This window comes from Pezoporus flaviventris, unplaced genomic scaffold (genome assembly GCF_033815535.1).
Source record: "Pezoporus flaviventris isolate CSIRO_AGI_PZ_B2104156 unplaced genomic scaffold, CSIRO_AGI_Pfla_v1 ptg000213l, whole genome shotgun sequence".
Classification (NCBI taxonomy): Eukaryota; Metazoa; Chordata; class Aves; order Psittaciformes; family Psittacidae; genus Pezoporus; species Pezoporus flaviventris.
The window spans coordinates 3,401,309-3,407,308 of record NW_026892761.1 but is presented as its reverse complement, the minus strand read 5'-3'; the positions used below and the strand labels follow the sequence as shown (position 1 = coordinate 3,407,308).

Sequence of the window (6,000 nt, the reverse complement as noted above, 5' to 3'; positions counted from 1 at the left end):
TTAAGGAAAACTACTGCACAGAGATTTGGAAATCCATCTACTAGCGAACAGTTTTATTAACTACACACCTGCCTTCACAGGATTCTTATGGAGATAGATAAGGTTTTGGTTTGGGCATCACTTTAGTGGTATAAGTATGCTACTGACCTTTACACAGTGAGCAAGGCCCCTCTTGGTTTGGGAGCACAGAAGCCTGGCAGTAGCCATAGCCTAAACTTTACTACATAGATTGCTTTTATTCCCATTCCATAACTAAATCCAGCCTCAAGAAAACATTCCTGCCACTGACCTCTTGTTGGACCTTGGGCAAGTCACTTTGCCTCATTGCATCTCAGCTCCATCAGTGATGAAGTGCGGATGCAACAGACGACCTCCTGCATTAACATCATGGAATGGTTACGGTTGGAAGGGACCTTAAAGATCTTCTATTTGCAGCCCCCTGACACCTTCCACTAGACCGGGTTGCTTCAAGCCCTGTCCAACCTGGCCTTGAACACTGCCAGGGACCAGACACAATGACACCAGAAAGGTCCCTTATCACCACAGAGTTAAAGGTGGGGAACCATGCTTGAAAGTCTGATGGAGATTAAGCATTTTAACCAGTGCTTCACCAAAAACATCTCTGGGGAAGGGAAGGAAATCAACTGACAGCACGTTCACAGTCTCTTTCCAAAACAGAACTGAATTAATACTCCACTTCAGTGGAAGACCAGAAATTAACAGCTGGATTTATTTAATCTTTTAAAAGGAATTTAGCACTTCTGGAGCCTGGAGAGCCTGAGGAGCTGCTGCACTGCAACTTATGAGCTTCTCTGTAGTCAATTCAGGCTTGGCTGGGAAGGGAAATTCCCAGCTTTCTTACAAAACAAACTCAGAGCAAAACAAACCACTTTTCCTGGTGAGACTTTCATTCAATTCTGCAGACTCAGGAAGCTCATGAGATAAGCCTCCACTCCGAGGACACATTCCGAGCTGGCTGAAGCCTACACCCGAGCTGGCAATGAGCAGCAGCGCAGCGTGCTTAATGAATTAACGCATTTGGGCGGCCTGACTGAGTGTGGAAAAAATAACCTCAACTTCTACAGTGTTTTCTGCAGCCTCATTGTACACCTCAAAGAAAGGCATTGGTGATAACAAAAAGCGTGTTGGTCACCCAAGAAACCTCCTGAGGAAGTCCCCAAATTTCCTGGTTCTGAGTAGGACTGAAAGATGATGGGGATTTCTTTTACTCCTCCCTCTGGACCTCAGTGGGAAATGAAGCAGCACTCAAACATCAAGTCAACAAAGCTTATCAACCTCAGATCAGATTCTGGTTTTGTTTAGATTCGGTTTCTGATGGAGACATAAGTAGATTCCTATTGTATCCTATTAGTTTCCTCCTAATTACAGACTGATCCCCAGCCTGGTTTGCTTTGAAAGAAATCAAAGCTGAATGTAATTACAGGAGTAGAAACCAGCTATTTTAAGTGGAAAACATGGATGCTGTTGTGGTTTTAGTTTTGGCTTTTGCCTCCTGCAAACACAAGGGGGTTTGGTTGCTATTTATTCAGGCTGCCTTTACAAAAGGAGCTCCATCCCTGGTGACCTTGCTCAGCTCATTGCTGGTGCAAGTGATTTTGTGGTTTTGTTACAAGCCCCATTGACATCTCTGTAACCAACATGATTGGTGATCCACAAACCAAGCCAGAAAATGAAAAGTGAAGAATATCTTCATTTCAGAGCAACCACAGGCTTCAAAATGCTTCAGGAAAACCACTCTGAAACCTGAAGCTCCCGAGGAGGAAAAGTGCCAGCATCCCAAACCAGCTAATGTTTCCAATCTGCTCTGGCTTTAATGCCCCAAACTGTACAAGGCAGTGTCTGCAGCTTTCAGACATAGGTACAAGCTCCCAGGGGTAGGAGACAAGGGCAGACCAAGTGCTCCCTCCCCATGAGGGCCCCAGGGTGCTGCTCGTGCTCTCCCAGCCATGAGCCTTCAAGGTGATGGGGCAGACGTGGCTCTTCTTTCCCCAGGCTTATTGCCATTAACACTGCAAAGGTATCCCCAATTCTGAAACAGGGATGCCCACGGCACCCTATGCAGGAGGGAAAAGGAAGCAACATAAGGACCAATTCTGTATATCTTTGTCTAAAGATAAGGGCAAGCAGCAATGTCAAAGTCAGTAAGTTCAGAGCAGCCTGTCCGAGAAGGAGCACCGTTATTAAAACTTGCTACTCAGAAATGAGTTATCCATTATTAATATTTTAAATTGCTAAATCCTTTCTAATCATGTTTTAATATTAGGCAATGCTGCACGATTTAAAAGCAAAGCTCAAGCCACTGCCAATCACTCCTGGGCATGTGGCAAACCCTGCTGCAGGAATACTGATGAGACCAATTTCCCTGCAGGGGACTTTAGGAGCAGGTTTGCTGGGTCCTCAGCCTCCTCCAAGAGATGCTGTGTGGCCTTTCATGCTTTGGGGCTTTCCTGGAAGCCAGAGACTGCAGGTACATTTACCCTGAAGGCAGAACACAGGGCAGAGATGGCACACAAGGCCCATAGACTCTCTTCAGTGGATGCAAAACTGGATGTGGCAGCGAGCTCTACAATGTACCAAGAGAAATACACCCAGGAAGAGCATCCTTTTACCCTTTGTTTTTATCATGGGCCTTCTACAGACTCTTGTGGAACTGCGAGATCTTTCTGGCACCTCACCATTAGCCATCCCCTTCCATGGAAGTCCTCTGCTCCTGTCTGGTGCTGAGACATTACCAATCAGGGAGGAAAGATGGCAAGGTCAGGCTCAGGAGTGGCAATCCCTGCCAGTGCTGTCTCACAGTGAGAGCCCTGTGACAGCGCTCCACAGCACAGGAATGTGCTCCCACAAAGCAAACAAAGGTGGATCTGAATACACTGCCTCCCCAAAAGGCCACTTTACGGTGCCCTTTGAGCAGCAGCTTCCCCATTTGACATTTATGCTTATAGATCCCTATACACACAGAGTGCCTATTATAGCCTCCATCACACCTGGGGTAAATGATTAACACTGCCCATTCCACCTTGCCTCTCCCCTTATTCCTGCTGCTTCCACATGGAGGGCTGATGTCTCCAGCATCATTTTCCTACCCCATGCACTAAGGCCGTATCACTAAAAACAACTTAAGCACCCTTCCAGTCAGCTGTTATAGCAGGCTCCTGCAGCTAAATGCCCGTCATTTCCATTCATTTCACGAGCTGGAACTATTCTTTTTTTATTGCAAGGAAGGAGTGAACAGATGGGAAGAACGATACTGACACCTGAAATAACAGTGACATCAGGGCCCTGCTCCACATCCCGTCTGCACCCACCTCTCCTTTCCTCCCACATTCAACCTTTCAGTGGTCCCACAGGAGGGTCAGTCCCGTGCCTTGCCCTGGAGCTATGGGAAATGGGAGTACAGGTGAGACTGGGACAAGGGCTGGAAGTTCCCACTAGTGTTTGCTTTAAGCCATTTGCTTGTTGTGGAGGAAAGCAATAGTAAGAGGCACTCTACTGTTTTCTATTAATCCTTTCTCCCTTGTGTGCTCTTATTCGCACTCATCCCTGAGATCCCCAAAGGTTTCACAGGCATTAAGCAGCTAGTTTTGCATCCAAGAGAAAACAGTCTTCTACTTGGATGATAAAATTTTCCCTCTTTCTCTTGTTTTCTTCTGGATCATCAGGAAGTATAAAGAGCATCCTGCTAAGGAGGTTGAACCTTTATATTCTGGTTTAAGAGAAGCTCAGCATCATCGGGCAATGTGCACTTGCAGCCCAGACAGCCAATTGTGTCCTACAGTACAGGACTATGATATAGAAGACCAATTCAGCACTGTTACCTTGTGCCAGCTGAGGAACTGGTCCTGGGGGCAGCTCAGACTCCAACATTTTCAAGCACCACAGTAGCCAAGGTCCACTCATGGCCACATTTAATATTGCTGTGGAAATGGTTGTTAGAAAACTGCTTGAAATGCCAATAGCAATGCATTTCCCAATAACATTAAAAGCAGCCTGTCAGAACAGCAGAAAGGATGGGAAATGCTCAGTCCCAGTGACATTAAAGCACTGTAGATAAAGCTGCTTTTTGCCTCATTTGACCATAAAGACAGTCCAAACCCTCTCCCTTTCTTTCCTCTCAACACCTACCGTATCCAAGACACGCTGTGGTCTTGGGTAGGAACTCTACTGAAACATGGGATCTGAGGTTTTCAGACAAGGCAACAGGATGGGGATAAACTCCCCTTAACAAGAGCCTTTTTTGGAATGTTCTGCTTCTCACCAAGCTTCCCCTTGAGAAGGAGCTGCTTTGAAATAAAAACACTGTGCAAAAGGTGCTATTGCTCCTCATTAAGTGTCTTTTGGGTTATTCAATGTAAATTTGATGTTGAAAAGGAAAGGTTCTTGGAGACACCACCTCCCACCAACCCCTGGCCGCAAAGCTGTCTCCAAGAACCACCACCTGATGTGATGAAAGGAGCAGTGCTGTTTGTTTTCTCCTTCTATGAATACAATGGTGAGATTGAATATTCAGCTCTCATTTAGCTGCTGCTCAAGTAAACAGCCTGGACATTTAATTACTGCTGCACATTGACCTGGAAAGCAGCATGAGTTGTTTTCCTTAATAGCACACAACCAATTCAGCAATAAAAAGCACTGGAGAGGAGCAGAGAAGCAGTAGGCAAGGACTGGGAAGTAACAGTGAATTTGCTTCTCTGCACTATAAATACCACTTCCAGAGGTATTAAATACAGCAACAGGGCCCTTATACCCCCTTGAGAAGGGCTGTACCTGGCTCTTAGCCTTGCTTCCACCTTCTTCCCAGGAAAAGCCTCTTGGATCCATATGAGCCTTCACAGACCTCCCAAACATTAGGAACAACAAAAAGGAAGTGCCTTCCCCATCCTCTTATAACCATGATGGGCATGCTCCTCAGCTGGCATAGATCAGCCTAACTGATGACTCTGGTGCTTAACTTCACCTGGGGCTTGTGTGTCTCCAAAGCTTGTGCAAAGGAAGAGTCAAACCCATTGTGAGCTGGGTGGTGTTGGCAGCTGAGCTGCCGCACAAAAGTTGTGCTGCAGCCTTCTCTGTGCAATGCATTAAAAATGATTCAGCTTCAAAGTGACACCCCATTAGAGAGTCTGGGGCTGCAGGGCTCCCAGCAGAAATGAAACCACAACTTTCCTTTTCCATGCAGAAATCAAAAAGAAACAAACTTTTCCCTTTTGAAAGCAGCTGCTTGGGTACGCAATGATTTTATTGTGCTATGAATATGATCATAAACAAGAACAACATGTGTTTATAGGCTCAAGTGCTTCATTACTCACTCGCTGACGTGGTAAAAATCACCGTGGCATCAGTATAAAGTGCAAAATGGAACAGATCATTGTAGTCACGTTGTAAAATCCTCTGGGCAGGTGACCTTTGAACAAAGGCAATTGATAGCTCCGAGGCAGATGTACAACAACAGTAAAGATAATAGGTGTCCACAAACCACCAGACCTCTAGGAGAGAAGTGCACACCATGCCTGGGAAGGGGAGAGAACACCAAGGAGACTGAGAAAGGTTTGGGAAAGAGAAGTAGATCTCTGAAGTGAGTCTTGCTTGGGGATGGGGCAGGGAGGGGTGAGCCTGATCATAGGTCTCCCATTAGGGCTGACCAGGAGACAGAAGTCTGCAGGGATGACTTCTGCCTTGGGGATCAGAGCATGAAATGAAAACCCAGCGTTGTGGCTGATGCCATCCAGTGAGTGCAGGGAGCACGCAGAAAGCAAAAACTACACACATCCCAGTCGTTTCACTCCTTGTCCCTCTGCCTGGTTTCATCAGCCACCAACCCCCGGAGCATCCCGACTCCCGGTCGACGGTTACCAACAGGCAATAAATAAAACCTCTGGAGCCACTGGTGTCAACATCTTGGCATTGTTTGGGTCTTCTTGTTTGCCTTTAAAATAACTCTCCCCCTCAGGGTCATGCAGATGAAAAAGCAAGGACCCCCCT

At 46.4% G+C, this 6,000-nt stretch overlaps 1 long non-coding RNA gene across 1 annotated transcript; it reads right to left on the bottom strand.

Annotated features, from left to right (window-relative positions):
• Nucleotides 1-2,257: 2,257 nt before the first annotated feature.
• On the bottom strand, nt 2,258-3,903 carry LOC133262622 (uncharacterized). Its single transcript, XR_009741367.1, has 2 exons — nt 3,840-3,903; nt 2,258-2,584 (listed from the first exon to the last, which is right to left on the bottom strand). It is a non-coding gene; the product is annotated as an uncharacterized LOC133262622 (long non-coding RNA).
• Nucleotides 3,904-6,000: the final 2,097 nt, after the last annotated feature.